The sequence below is a fragment of the Ovis canadensis genome, chromosome 2, assembly GCF_042477335.2.
Source record: "Ovis canadensis isolate MfBH-ARS-UI-01 breed Bighorn chromosome 2, ARS-UI_OviCan_v2, whole genome shotgun sequence".
Classification (NCBI taxonomy): domain Eukaryota; kingdom Metazoa; phylum Chordata; class Mammalia; order Artiodactyla; family Bovidae; genus Ovis; species Ovis canadensis.
Genome location: NC_091246.1, coordinates 48810113 through 48825966, shown reverse-complemented (window position 1 = coordinate 48825966; position 15854 = coordinate 48810113). Strand labels below are relative to the sequence as shown.

General features: G+C 42.1%; 1 long non-coding RNA gene across 4 annotated transcripts in view; it reads right to left on the bottom strand.

Moving 5' to 3' along the window:
* The window catches only part of LOC138433423 (uncharacterized), a 613563-nt gene that overhangs the window by 279897 nt on the left and 317812 nt on the right, over window positions 1-15854 (bottom strand). For 3 of the 4 annotated variants that reach the window (XR_011254300.1, XR_011254301.1, XR_011254299.1), the window contains one exon: window positions 14691-14878. This is a non-coding gene — a long non-coding RNA (uncharacterized lncRNA). Of the gene's footprint in view, window positions 1-13450; window positions 14879-15854 lie in introns of those variants that run through there. The other variant, XR_011254298.1, reaches the window with a different exon arrangement.

The window sequence follows — 15854 nt, the reverse complement described above, 5'->3', positions numbered from 1 at the left end:
GGCAATCTTAATTCCAGCTTGTGTTTCTTCCAGTCCAGCGCTTCTCATGATGTACTCTGCATAGAAATTAAATACGCAGGGTGACAATATACAGCCTTGACGTACTCCTTTTCCTATTTGGAACCAGTCTGTTGTTCCATGTCCAGTTCTAACTGTTGCTTCCTGACCTGCATACACATTTCTCAAGAGGCAGGTTAGGTGGTCTGGCATTCCCATCTCTTTCAGAATTTTCCACAGTTTATTGTGATCCACACAGTCAAAGGCTTTGGCATAGTCAATAAAGCAGATAATTGGAAATGGTCAAACAAGAGATGGCAAGGGTAAACGTCGACATTCTAGGAATCAGCGAACTAAAATGGACTGGAATGGGTGAATTTAACTCAGATGACCATTATATCTACTACTGTGGGCAAGAATCCCTCAGAAGAAATGGAGTAGCCATCATGGTCAACAAAAGAGTCCGAAATGCAGTACTTGGATGCAATCTCAAAAACGACAGAATGATCTCTGTTCATCTCCAAGGCAAACCATTCAATATCACAGTTATCCAAGTCTATGCCCCAAACAGGAACGCTGAAGAAACTGAAGTGGAACAGTTTTATGAAGACCTACAAGACCTTTTAGAACTAACACACAAAAAAGGTGTCCTTTTCACTATAGGGGACTGGAATGCAAAAGTAGGAAGTCAAGAAACACCTGGAGTAACAGGTAAATTTGGCCTTGGAATGTGGAATGAAGCAGGGCAAAGACTAATAGAGTTTTGCCAAGAAAATGCACTAGTCATAGTAAACACCCTCTTCCAACAACACAAGAGAAGATGCTACACATGGACATCACCAGATGGTCAACACCGAAATCAGATTGATTATATTCTTTGCAGCCACAGATGGAGAAGCTCTATACAGTCAACAAAAACAAGACCAGGAGCTGACTGTGGCTCAGATCATGAACTCCTTATTACCAAATTCAGACTCAAATTGAAGAAAATAGGGAAAACTGCTACACCATTCAGGTATGACTTAAATCAAATCCCTTATGATTATACAGTGGAAGTGAGAAATAGATTTAAGGGCCTAGATCTGATAGATAGAGTGCCTGATGAACTATGGAATGAGGTTCGTGACACTGTACAGGAGACGGGGATCAAGACCATCCCCATGGAAAAGAAATGCAAAAAAGCAAAATGGCTGTCTGGGGAGGCCTTACAAATAGCTATGAAAAGAAGAGAGGTGAAAAGCAAAGGAGAAAAGGAAAGCTAGAAGCATCTGAATGCAGAGTTCCAAAGAATAGCAAGAAGAGATAAGAAAGCCTTCTTCAGCGATCAATGCAAAGACATAGAGGAAAACAACAGAATGGGAAAGACTAGAGATCTCTTCAAGAAAATTAGAGATACCAAGGGAACATTTCATGCAAAGATGGGCTCGATAAAGGACAGAAATGGTATGGACCTAACAGAAGCAGAAGATATTAAGAAGAGGTGGCAAGAATACATGGAAGAACTGTACAAAAAAGATCTTCACGACCCAGATAATCATGATGATGTGATCACTAATCTAGAGCCAGACATCTTGGAATGTGAAGTCAAGTGGGCCTTAGAAAGCATCACTATGAACAAAGCTAGCGGAGGTGATGGAATTCCAGTTGAGCTGTTTCAAATCCTGAAAGATGATGCTGTGAAAGTGCTGCACTCAATATGCCAGCAGATTTGGCCACAGGACTGGAAAAGGTCAGTTTTCATTCCAATCCCAAAGAAAGGCAATGCCAAAGAATGCTCAAACCAGCACACAATTGTACTCATCTCACATGCTAGTAAAGTAATGCTCAAAATTCTCCAAGCCAGGCTTCCGCAATACATGAACCATGAACTCCCTGATGTTCAAGCTGGTTTTGGAAAAGGCAGAGGAACCAGAGATCCAATGGCCAACATCCGCTGGATCGTGGAAAAAGCATCATATATATAAAACACAATGCTTCACATGATTATTATGTAAAGTAAATGAAGTATTATAAATAAAACACTGAACATGTATCGGGTACATAGTAATGAAGCATTCTGCTCTCTCCAAAATCCTACTTGCTTAAGCCAAGACAAAATTACAAAGCATTTCCATTTGAGTCAGACCTAATTGTGAAGCCTAACATTAGGCCCGAGAGAGAATAACTGCACTCTTGAAATTGTATACATAATTTGTACAAAGATGCATATGTTTTTCTGAGGATAAAAGCCATAATTTGCATGAGATACACAAAGGAGTCCGTGTCTCTAAAAATTTCCAGAATGCCTAGGAATCAAGTGCTGGTCAACATTTCAACAATTGTTACCATTCTTACTTATTCTTAAACATACTACTTTCCCAATCAAGATGTGCATCAGTGACTCAAAGATCCTCCTTTTAAGGAGACTAGTGGAATCTTCTTCATTCATGCCTGTACTCATGCATTCATTTATGCAATAAGCAATCATTTGTACTGACTCTACATTTAACATTGCTAAGCCCAGCGTACAGAGACACAGACTGTAAGATCACTCAAAAGACAACTACCTAAACTGTGATGAAGGCTTAAAGTGACCAAAAATTTGAAAAAGGAACATCCCAGCAGCTTAGCAGCAACAGCTTCAAAATCTGCTACTGTCAACAGCAAGAAAAATTGTTCTAAGGAAGGGAGATCACTCAGTAGTAGGGAGCAGAAGTGTAACAGAGAATGTTTTCTCTCTAACTGGGCAGAAGCTAAGGAAAGACAATCTCCCAACACCCACCTCACCCCCATCCCTGCCTCTTTATTTTTAGCTTTATTGAACTGAAAACTTTCCTTTATGTTCTTTTTTTTTTCCTTTAGCTTAGTGTGAATTGTGGGCTCTTGAAATATTTGAAGTGGGAAAGTCCCTAATCTATAGACCCAGCATACAAATGAGGTCTAATCTTGAAAATATCCAATGTCAAGAGTGTTACTAACTTGAGAGGTCCATTCTATATTGAATGGGCCTAATTATTAGTTGTTTCTTCCTTGTTTTGAGCTGAAATTTGCTCTAATTTTTGCCTCAAAGTCCTAATTCCATCTTCTGGGATAATATGTATCTTCCATGGCAATATTTTTAATTAATGGCTTATAAAATAAAATTTGGAATTATATCCAGTATTATAATCAATGCAATTAAATAGGATAGGATAGGCTAATAGAAGAATTATAGAATTAGAAAAAAATAGAATTATAGTATGTGAGAGAGACAGGTTTTGTTTTTCAAGGTATTTTAATTATTTATAGATTTATGTAAACGTGTACCAGGTTTGATATTAAATGTCTTTCTTACTATGGGTTGCCACTGAAAAGTTCGGAAAATAACAGTTCCTTCAGGTTAAGTTAAGACAGCTGTGTCACGGATCCCTATGTCTTCTCTTCTTCAGATTCACTGTCCCAGTATTCTTTAATAGTCCTCATTTGTTTTTGTTTCTAGTCTCTTCCCTACCATGGTCTAGCTTCTCTGACAAGACTCCCTCTTGAATGTTCCGCTTGAAATGGAAGGCACAGAACCTCTCAGATAGGACAGGACTGGGAGTCGTGCAGGAAGACGGGTGGGAGTTCTCCCTACTACAGTGCTTGCTAAGTTCTCAAATGCCTTCAGCAGTGGAGCACCAAGGTCATTGATCCTATCACCAGAAAGCTTCCAAAAAGGTGTTTGTTGGAGACTTGAATTCAAAACTATATAATGCACAGCTGCTCTACCAGGTTTCAGAGTAGTGTCAAGAGAGAAAGAAGACCCCCATCCTGTGCACTCCAGGCCCACTCACACTTATTAACTTGCTCAGTCTGTGGGCTATGCAGTATCATTTCACCTCACTTTACAATAAGAAAACTGAGGCTCAGAGATACAAATAAAAAAACTTGATGTATTTTAGGACTGTCATAAAACTTGCAGTAAATGGTCATCAGACAACCTATAGTGTGCTATACATCACAATAGTGGTAGCTCTCACTTAAATAGCACTTCATTGTTTTTAAGACACTCTCATAATCCCTAGTCCAATCATCCAGGGGTATGTGCAGGGCTTATGATAGAACTTTCTTCCAGATGAGAACATGCGTCCAGGGAGATTATGTTAGTTGTACAAGACCGCACAGCTAGAAGGTGGTACAACTACCTATAACTCGAGAGCAAACTCTAAATCCAATGCTATTTTCATGGGTCTCTGCCTAATGCTGACAGTTTTACTCAGACCTACTGAAGCAAATGCTCTTTATTTTCCCGGGCTTGGAAATTTACAAAGAGATTCTAAGATGCTAATGCTTTATCCGGCTATCCTGTTATGGCCAAGACGGCATGAGCGTTTGTGATTCTAGAATAAGATAGATTCTTCCTATAAATGGCCAACAAGTTTGGGCCAAGTTGTAAACATTATTTACATCAATCTCAGACAGTAGGTGAATCTGGTCAGGGTGCCAGGGAATATATGAGAAAATCAGGCAGCATTAATCTCTGTAGCATGTGTGAGGAAATAAAGACCCCCTTGACTGATGGTTGGCTTGATATGTCTGAAGAGGATTAAGTTTGGCTGCGACAGAAATGGCTGGGGAGCCAAAGTGAAGAGAACTCGATGAGGTATGGCCTTCAAAGTTTAAACTTCTAATCTCCATGGACCAGAGTGACTTCGTAAGGAATTCAAGAAGAACGCAACTCGCTCAACATATAATAGGATCCTGAAATCCTAAGAATGTTTGCCTGAGGCCAGAAAAAGGAAAGAAGTATACTGGTGGGGTGAAGTCTCATACAGACTGTGGCAGTGCTGCTTTGATAACTCAGTGCTATGGAGGCATTACGGGCTTGATGACATTTGCAGGGGTTGACACCCACCCAAACTCATCTTCTAAACGAAGAGCTTAATAGATAGAAGCAGCAGCTAAACATATCCATGCATTCACCCAAACTAACAGACTGGCAAAGTCAAGCCCAGCAATAGATGGAATTTAATCTCTGGTATTTAACCCTAAATACCATCATTGGATTTCTGAGGTGATTCTCTGACCATGCCCGCGCCCCCCCCCCCACCCCCGCCCAATCCCTGCTCACAGGTTTTTCTTCTTTTAGGGGTTTGTTTTTTGATAATAAGCTCTACTTGCATTTGCAAAATATAAAAAAGTGAACCTCCAGATGGACTTCTTAAAGTGCAATCCAAACATGAGGGAAACAAGAAATCCAGAAGTCAAAGGCAAGTGGGAGTTTTTCTTCTCCCCCAAATCTCTGGGGAGTCCGATTCATTCAACATGTTCACATTCTAGTTTCATTTCCATTTTCTATAATAAGAGATGAAGATGTAATATGTCAATGTTGATGTATCAGAGAGATGATGAATTCCAGGCTAAAACACAGCGACATCTGCTTGGAAACGAGATGGAAGAAATTAAGATGCTTACCATGATTATTTTCCTCCCGAGCAAATTTATAGTATCTTTGGTCTCAAGGGCAGAAATTCCAGACAGATTAGCTTTTCATCTCCTAGGTAACTCTCTGAACTGCATAGCTATAGAAATTCATTGCTTTAACACTGGGTGTCCTTATTAGGGAAATATCTTAAATTCTGTGCCAACAAAGAAACTCATTGACTACTAAGCAATAGTCCTGAAAATATTTATGACGTGGATTACAAACAGGTGCTTCAAATAGAACAAAAGCTGGGGTTATTCACCACTTGGACTAACTGGGGAAATTATTTACACCTAGCACAGTACATTTTATGCTTTTAGTACATATTTTTTCTGGGCTATATGTCCTCATACTCTTGGGATGGTAAATCTGCTTAAGAACCAGAGGGAACTGGTGAATGTAAATAGAGCTATATAAATAATAGGTGCTAGAGCACTAGAATTGCCTATACTATCTATCAGTTTAGTTCAGTTCAGTCGCTCTATACTCATTCATAAATTATTCAGCTAAAATGTATCCAGTCTCTACTATATGCCTGTGTTCAGCACTGGAGATGCAAAGATAAATACAATATGACCACTGACTAGTTCAAAATTTGTTTTATTTATTCCTTTCAAACATCTTAGGAAGCTGTGCAGGCATCAGTTCAGTCCAGTTCAGTTCAGTCGCTCAGTCGTGTCCGACTCTGCGACCCCATGAATAGCAGCACGCCAGGCCTCCCTGTCCAACACCAACTCCCGGAGTTCACTCAAACTCACGTCCATTGAGTTGGTGATGCCATCCAGCCATCTCATCCTCTGTCGTCCCCTTTTCCTCCTGCCCCCAATCCCTCCCAGCATCAGAGTCTTTTCCAATGAGTCAACTTTTCGCATCAGGTGGACAAAGTATTGGAGTTTCAGCTTCAGCATCATTCCCTCCAAAGAAATCCCAGGGCTGATCTCCTTTAGAATGGACTGGTTGGATCTCCTTGCAGTCCAAGGGACTCTCAAGAGTCTTCTTCAACACCACAGTTCAAAAGCGTCAATTCTTCAGCACTCAGCTTTCTTCACAATCCGACTCTCACATTCATACATGACCACTGGAGAAACCATAGCCTTGACTAGATGGACCTTTGTTGGCAAAGTAATGTCTCTGCTTTTCAATATGCCATCTAGGTTGGTCATAACTTTCCTTCCAAGGAGTAAGCGTCTTTTAATTTCATGGCTGCAGCCACCATCTGCAGTGATTTTGGAGCCCCCCCAAATAAAGTCTGACACTGTTTCCACTGTTTCCCCATATATTTCCCATGAAGTGATGGGACCAGATGCCATGATCTTCGTTTTCTGAATGCTGAGCTTTAAGACAACTTTTTCACTCTCCTCTTTCACTTTCATCAAGAGGCTTTTTAGTTCCTCTTCACTTTCTGCCATAGTTCAGTTCAGTTCAGTCGCTCAGTCGTGTCCGACTCTTTGCGACCCCATGAATCGCAGCACGCCAGGCCTCCCTGTCCATCACCATCTCCCGGAGTTCACTCAGACTCACGTCCATCAAGTCCGTCATGCCATCCAGCCATCTCATCCTCGGTCGTCCCCTTCTCCTCCTGCCCCCAATCCCTCCCAGCATCAGAGTCTTTTCCAATGAGTCAACTCTTCACATGAGGTGGCCAAAGTACTGGAGCTTCAGCTTTAGCATCATTCCTTCCAAAGAAATCCCATGGTTGATCTCCTTCAGAATGGACTGGCTGGATCTCCTTGCAGTCCAAGGGACTCTCAACAGTCTTCTCCAACACCACAGTTCAAAAGCATCAATTCTTCGGCGCTCAGCCTTCTTCACAGTCCAACTCTCACATCCATACATGACCACTGGAAAAACCATAGCCTTGACTAGGCGGACCTTAGTCGGCAAAGTAATGTCTCTGCTTTTGAATATACTATCTAGGTTGGTCATAAATTTTCTTCCAAGGAGTAAGTGTCTTTTAAATTCATGGCTGCACTCACCATCTGCAGTGATTTTGGAGCACAAAAAAATAGTCTGACACTGTTTCTACTGTTTCCCATCTATTTCCCATGAAGTGATGGGACCGGATGCCATGATCTTCATTTTCTGAATGTTGAGCTTTAGGCCAACTTTTTCGCTCTCCTCTTTCACTTTCATCAAGAGGCTTTTTAGCTCCTCTTCACTTTCTGCCATAAGGGTGGTGTCTTCTGCATATCTGAGGTGATTGATATTTCTCCTGGCAATCTTAATTCCAGCTTGTGTTTCTTCCAGTCCAGTGTTTCTCATGATGTACTCTGCATAGAAGTTAAATAAGCAGGGTGACAATATACAGCCTTGACGTACTCCTTTTCCTATCTGGAACCAGTCTTTTGTTCCATGTCCAGTTCTAACTGTTGCTTCCTGACCTGCATACACATTTCTCAAGAGGCAGGTTAGGTGGTCTGGTATTCCCATCTCTTTCAGAATTTTCCACAGTTTATTATGATCCACACAGTCAAAGGCTTTGGCATAGTCAAGAAAGCAGAAATAGATGTTTTTCTGGAACTCTCTTGCTTTTTCCATGATCCAGCAGATGTTGGCAATTTGATCTCTGGTTCATCTGCCTTTTCTAAAACCAGCTTGAACATCAGGGAGTTCATGGTTCACGTATTGCTGAAGCCTGGCTTGGAGAATTTTGAGCATTACTTTACTAGCATGTGAGATGAGTACAATTGTGTGGTAGTTTGAGCATTCTTTGGCATTGTCTTTCTTTGGAATTGGAATGAAAACTGACCTTTTCCACTCCTGTGGCCACTGCTGAGTTTTCCAAATTTGCTGGCATATTGAATGCAGCACTTTCACAGCATCATCTTTCAGGATTTGAAACAGCTCAACTGGAATTCTATCACCTCCACTAGCTTTGTTCGTAGTGATGCTTTCTGCCATAAGGGTGGTAACATCTGCATATCTGATGTTATGGATATTTCTCCCGGCAATCTTGATTCCAGCTTCTGCTTCTTCCAGCCCAGCATTTCTCATGATGTACTCTGCATATAAGTTAAATAAGCAGAGTGTGCAGGCATAAGCATATCCATTTCATAGATGAGGAAGCTGAGGCTGGGGGAGGTCACATACCAGGAATTACCAAAGTCAAGACTGGTACTCCAACCGTTTTTATTTAAGTTTAGCGCTCTACCCACTCCCTTACACACTGGCATAATTAAGATGAGACCCAAAGGGGGTTTGGATGACCCAAGGGCAACCATTCACAGTGTCTGAAGACATCAAAGCTGGCTTTTGACCCAGTATTAACATCCCAATACATTCCAGTTGGACTTTTTTATCCAGATGTTTAGCACCATGTAGACATACCTGTGCTCTCAATCAAGACTAAGCAATACTTTGCAGGAATTACCGAAATGCTCATTGAAAAACTATTCTCTTCTAATTGCATTTTGAAATGATCCAGTAGGGTAAAGGGTTTGGACATTTTTGAAGTAGTTTCTCTCCGAATTTAAGCAAGAAGAGTTGTAAAATGTTCCCCAAAATATTGCCTGGCATGAAAACTTCTTTCAATGCAAAAGAGCCATTGATAAATGGAATTTGTTAAAAGAGACAGGAATTGGGGTGAAGCTCATTAGCCACTTGGTTGCCAGGGAAGCAAAGCTACCAGAGGAGACTGGATTGGAGATGAACATGGGGTGGGATGGGGCGTGGGTGTGTGTGGGCTGAGTACACGGGTCATTTGCAGTTAATAAAGGGCAAAGAGGACGTTTTTACACCCTTACTAGGTACAACTTATTTGTGTCTTTTTTTTTAAGTACTGGCAGAATCAATATGTGGCTACTCCAAAATAACCGTAGTGAAATGGAAAGAGCACAACAAAATGGAAATGATATGGGGGTCAGGAAAACCTAGATTTGAGGATTCCTTCACCTGTCAGTTGTGTGACTTTGGGCAATATTTGAATTTCTCTGAGTTTCCATTTCCTCATCTCCAAAATGAAGACAATCAATCCTACCTCATAGGATAAATATGATGAAGGATTTGAAAGCACTTATTAAACAGTATATAAATCCAAGTTTTCCTTTTCTGTTTACAAAAATATTCAAATTCAGATCCAGTGAATATCTCTCTATGTGCAAATATTATTCTTCATTAATACACTCTGTCTTCCAGCTGCCCCAGCCTTGGTCATACTTGCTCTGGGTATTTCCTATGGCTGTACATCCAGAGTGCCTTCTATGGATACTTCCTAAGGCTTCAGTTCTGTGGTCACAGACCTGAAAATGTTGCATCTCTGATTTGGGAAAGCAAGGCCTATGATTAGTCTTCCAAGCACAATTATACCAAAGGCCACACACAGACTACGTTCAGATGTCTGATGGCCATCTTGAGTTTGACTCTTGATTTCTAAGCTCTCCAGCTTGTTCCTTCACCAGTTCCTATCATCTCAGTAAACAGCAACTCTATTCACTCAGTTGTTCAGCTCAACTCTTCTGTCTACTCCCCATTAACGTCCAATCTGTCCCTTAGAAGTACTGTCACTTCTATCTTGAAATACATCATGAATACAACCTCTTGTTGTCTCCCCACCAGCACCACCCTAATCCAACCCACAAATTTCTCTTGTCTGGAATACTGTCAATCTTCACTGGTCTTTCCACCCTTACCTCTATACAGTCTATTGTTCTTATAGCAACCAGAAAATGCTTAAAAGATATAACTTAGGCCAATCAAGAGACCTTCAGTAGTTTCCTATCTCATTCAGAATATGGATGAAATCTTAACCATGGCCTACAAGACCCCCTCCTGAGCTGACCTGTCTTCCTACTACCTCTCAACTTCATTTCCTTCCATCTACTCATGTAATCCTGCCACTCTGGTGCTCTGGGCCACCAATTACCCTCTTGCTTCGGGAAAAACTGTGCTTGTCATTCCCCTTGCATGGATCATTTTTATACCAGATATTCACATTTCATTTTTCCACTTTACCCAAGATTCTGCAACAAATATCATTTCTTCAGAGAAATGATCTCCTGGTCTCCTGATCACTTCTGATGTTTGTTATTCTTAGCACTGACATATTATGTTATGTTATACCATATTATATTATGTAACACCATATTGTATTATATTATTGTTTACTGTTTGTTTCTCTACTGGTATATAAGCCCCACAGGGGTAGGCACTTGATCTCTTTCATTTGTTGCCATATCCCCAGCATTTTGATTAAATCCTCTTATTGTAGATGTTTTCAGTGGCTTTATGACACATCCTTGAACCTACCAGGAGACCAGAACTGCCTTTCAGCTGAGAAAACACTTAATCCAGCTTGGTTGATGGGATAATCCAGGGTTTAGAGAGAACCATGTATCAACCAAAAGGTATTCTGCCTGGAGCTGAGGAATAAGGAGGAGCGATAAAGAAGCACAGAAGTTCCAGCTAACAGGAGTTAAATTACTTGCTGAAAGTTATAGACAGAATATATTCAATAAAAAACTGAGATCTGAACCAAAGGGATTTAGAACATGCCACTCCAAAATATGCATTTTGGCATACCAGTTATTTTGAGCTGAAGGCACATGCCAGAAGGGTTCTCTGACTTGCCGTCTGTGACATGAAAACAGGTTATAAAACTTCCTATAAGCAAGGTGACTTCCCTGCACCAGGAAGAGAACATTCTTATCACCAGGTAAGTTGACACCAAAATGGATCTGTACAAACAAATCTACTAAAATAATCTTTATATTCCATTAGTTTCCCCAATATATTTCCTAGTCAATTTTCCACGATCCTCCGCCCCTAGAAACTTAAATGCCTTTTCCTTTGTCTTGTCACTTTTCTACAAATTTATCATTCTTTGTTTAAAAGGGTATGAGTTCTCAGTCCTAAGAGCTTCTTAGCACCTTCAGAGGTCCAACTTACCTTCATCTGGGGCTACTTCAGAAAGGTTCAATTCAGTTTAAATGCATTAGGGAGGCAGCACTGCTACTCTTGTAGCTCAGTTAGTAAAGAATCTGCCTGCCTTGCAGGAGACCTGGGTTTGACTCCTGGGTTGGGAATACCCCTGGAGAAGGAAATGGGGAAGGCTCCCATATACATGTAAAAATATTAAATACAATTTATATGCTTTTCTCCTGTTAACCTATTTCATGACAGTTTAATTCTCAGGTCCAGTCACAGAACCTAGGAGGATAAAGGAGAAATTCATCTCCTATGGAACAATACTGTAAACAAACCATGGTGGTAGTTCAGTTGCTAAGTCGTGTCCGACTCTTGCAACCCCATGGACTACAGCCTGCCAGGCTCCTCTGTCAATGGGATTCTCCAGGCAAGAATACTGGAGTGGGTTGCCATTTCCTTCTTCAGGGGATCTTCCTGACCCAGGAGTCAAACCCGGGTCTCCTGCATTGCAGACAGATTCTTTACCAACTGAGCTACGAGGGAAGCAGTGCTGCCTCCCTAATGCATTTAAATTGAATTGAACCTTTCTGCAGTAGCCCCCAGATGTAGGTGAGTTGGACCTCTGAGTTAGTTCCTGGTGTATGAAAGGACACCATAGAATTTCTAGGCTGATAATCAGGGACATCGAGCCAGGACCTCAATGACCACTCCAGGAACCTCTGGTGGCTTGTACCTATGACACTCAGGAAGCTGAGAAGCATAGCCTCCTCTCAGACCCTAGGAGGGTCTCCCAAATGAAGACTTCAGCCTGTTGGTCCAGCCTGAACTGGTATCATGGAATTCACCCAGAGAAAAGGTGAACTTTAGCTTGATTAATGATTGTGAAACTCATTGGGTTTCGGTTCCTAGGGACTGCTTCTTTCCTCTAATTCTCTTGAAATCTCTCAGCTATGGAAGCTGGTCACCAGGAAAATGTTTGTAAATATCCCTCTAGGGGGCTGTCCCCTGTGCTGGAGACAATGCCCTGACTCTAGAGTCTTACCAGATCCTCCTAAGTCTGCAGAGGAGATGGGCCAATGTTTGTCCACATATCTAAGGAAGGAGACATTTTCAAGCAGGTGTCGCTCGGCCTTGATAAAGGCACTTCTCCCCTGTCTCGTGAGAGGCTGGTCCAGTCCCTTCTGTATCTCCCAAATTCTAGTGCACGCTGAAGCGAACTGTCTTCACCAGCGACAGAACAAGTGAAAATCCTTATCGTGACATTTTGATCCCATACAAATACCAGTTCTTACAATCTCCAAAATTCTCTCACCATGCTCTGCACAGGCATTACCGATAACCAGTTATTCTTCTCTCCAGAGCCTGCTGAGAGAGAAAGCTATTTTACTGAAGATTGTTTCTTTGACATTCACGCTCCAACAAGGATAGTCTCTTCTGGGCCTAATTTGACTTCTTTATGTGCCAAGAGGAAACTTTCCATCTGAAGGGCAGGCATTCAGATAACTGAAGAGCCTTTAGGAGGTACTTTATAATTTCCTTGAATTTCCTAGAATGTTTGGAGAATAATGTGTATTGATTAGCTGTCTCTTTCAAAATGTTTAACATTCTCCTATCCTTTTTTTTTTTTTAAGGGAATTAACAGTAAAGAGAGAAAATAAAAAGAATATACCTACTCACTCATCCATGTTTTCTGACTAAAAGGGGTATGAATTAAAATTCCACGAAATGTAACGGAGTCCATGCAAGGACATTGGAAGCCAAGCAGTTATTCCTGATAAATTTGGAATTGAGGTTGTGAAAATAAGAGAGATGGCAGTGACTCCTTGAGACCATGTCACAATCTGAATCTGACACGAGGATGGCCAGCATGACTAAATGACGACTTCAGGAGTTGACGGTTGAGATGGGGGACATGTAACCTTCAGCTGCCCAGCACAAAGGGAAGTGGAGATCTGATCATGCCACAGACCTAGTACGTGTCATTCACCATACAAGCGTATGACACTCCTAGGGCAATGTTCTTATAGAGAATTCTGCTTCCAACCAATGAACTGGCACACACACAAAATTACAGCTATGACCAATGATGTCACATAATAGAAAAACAAGCATATTGGAGGGTTTTTTTTTTTTTTTAAACTATAGTACCCTATTTGGAGGGCTTCTGAATTTTTGTTTTTCTTTCAGCCTCGGCCTTACCTTGTCACCCCAGGGGATTGACATTTTAGCATAGCAAAGACCACCCACTCATGACATATCAATGAGCCATGGTTGAAGCTTTGCTAGTGGAAAGAACATCAGATTTAGAGATAGGAGACCTGGGCTGTATTCCTGAGTGTTGCAGCTAGCTGCGTAACTTTGCACAGATCACCTAACTTTCTTAGAACTGCTGCTACATTTATAGAATGCAAAACCTGGAAAATTTAAAGGACTAATCTTATGAAGGAGGCATTATCATCTCCTTGTTACAGGTTGAGGAAATGGTGGCCATGCAATTAATAAAGAAAAGAACCAAGGCAATGTAAGATTTTTCACATTATGTTTTCAGTGTCTGTCTACACAACGATTTCCTGAGCTGCTCTTGATCATCAAGGAAGAGGAGTGACCAGGAAGGGATGTTAGCGGGGAGAGGAAAGAATGGCAGTGAAGCTATGCTTAAACACTCAAAACTCAAGTTCACTCATGCGCTTGTCCCTCAGAGATACCCTCTGGCTTCTAATGTGAGGAAAAGACCAGTCCCTAAATCTCTGAGCACCAACACAAGTGGACACGTGGCACAAGTAGAAACAAAGGCCTGGAGTCCTACTTTAAATGCATTTCACATTTGATGCAGTTAACGCACAGGACATTAAAAGTTTCACATTAAACTTCTTCCACTGAGCCCAGTTTCAAGTGTGAGGTGGCAAAAAATAATAGCTCCTGAAACCATTTTCTCTTTTTTTCAAGGTGTCCTTTAGGGAAGTTGGAGTTACAACAAAGGAAGTAAAACAGAACCTTTGCTTTGGTCTTCTTTCCAGCTTTCTGTCACCCTCAGGCCCACTCTCAGTGCCAGCTGTAGCCCCACCTCCTTTCTTCTGACAAGTCTTAGCTGCAGCCTCATCTCCTCAGGGAAGACTTCCCTGGCTGTCTCCAGAGTCAAGGGACCTCTGCAGCCTTCCCCCTGAAAGCACTAGGAGTCGCTCCTCCTCAGCATATCACATGCTTGTCCTTGGTCCCATTAACTCTGGGCAATTATGGGTTAAGTGTCTGTCTCCCTGAGAGACTCTGAGCTTCCTGAAGAGTGACTGTGCCTGCTCGCACACTCCTAAGCGCACAGGGCCGAGGGCAGTGCCTGGCACAAGGCGGTGCGTGCTGGCCGAGCCACACCCTCGTTAGTCTCCCCTTCCTCCCCAAGGTCTGAGTCACTTACCACCAAGAGCTATTTGCAGAGCACACACGACTTCTGGCATGGTGTCGAGTGTTGTGGAGCCCAGGAACTCATCTCTACTCCCAGGGTGAGCTGGCCCTGAGCCAAGAGGCAGCCACCACGGTGGCATCTCAGAAACAATACGGCATCTTGTAGTCAGGACAGCCTGCTTCGAACTTCAGTTTCCCCATCTGTAAAACAGGAATATAAACACCTCAGGTGCTTACTTCACAGAGTTGTTCTGAGGATCCCGTGAATAAGCAATGAAAGAGGTCTCTGTGTCACGCAGCATCTCACTGTGAATGTCTGGTTTTTATAAGCGGCATGAGAGGTGGGTGACTTTTCTTAACCCCTACAGCAGAGCTCTCTTGTGGCTCCTTTTAGCACATCCTCCTCTCCAATTTCCTCCCAGGTTTGAGGTCCCAGAGCTCTCATGGCCTAATCCCTTATTTCACAGATGGGGAAACTGCAACCCAGACTGGGGAAGGGACCTGCCTCAAATCTCACATGGAGTCAGAGGCAGAGCCAGGACTAGAACCTGGGCATTTGGTGTCCTCTCCACCCATTCACCCTGGGCTGTCTCCTTCCTAGGTCTCCTTGAGTCAGTTTCCATACCCCGATAGGGCTCCTTCTGCCCCTTTTGAAGCCATTGCTACCCTCACTACACAGACTACAGATACACAAAGGTGCTGGCTCAATTGTTTGTTAAATATGAATTTAGTTGGATGAATAGTTTGTTAGAGGTCCTAAAATATTTTGGCATGGGCCTACTTGGTCCTTAACACCCCTTCCATTTTCAATTCATTATTTTAACGAGGCACCTTACCAGCATCCCCTCTTACTCTCTCCCTGTAAAAATGAACACATTTTTCCTCTATAGAAGAGAATTTTAGATTCATTTCATGCTGGGGGAGAGAAGAGTCTAGCAGATCAAAGCCCACATCTGTGGAGCTGATGTTGGAACAGGGAGAGGGGACCATAAAGGAGGAAGGGTAAATGGTGTGACGACTAGAGCACCGACAGTAATAGCACCCATGCACTGCGCTTTCTACAGCAGTGCTGTGCTGAGCCCTAAGCCTCTGTTATCTTAGTTCTAACAACAGACAATAAAAGGGTACACTGTGTTGAATAGTATCCCCCAAAATTCATGTCCACTTGGAATCTCAG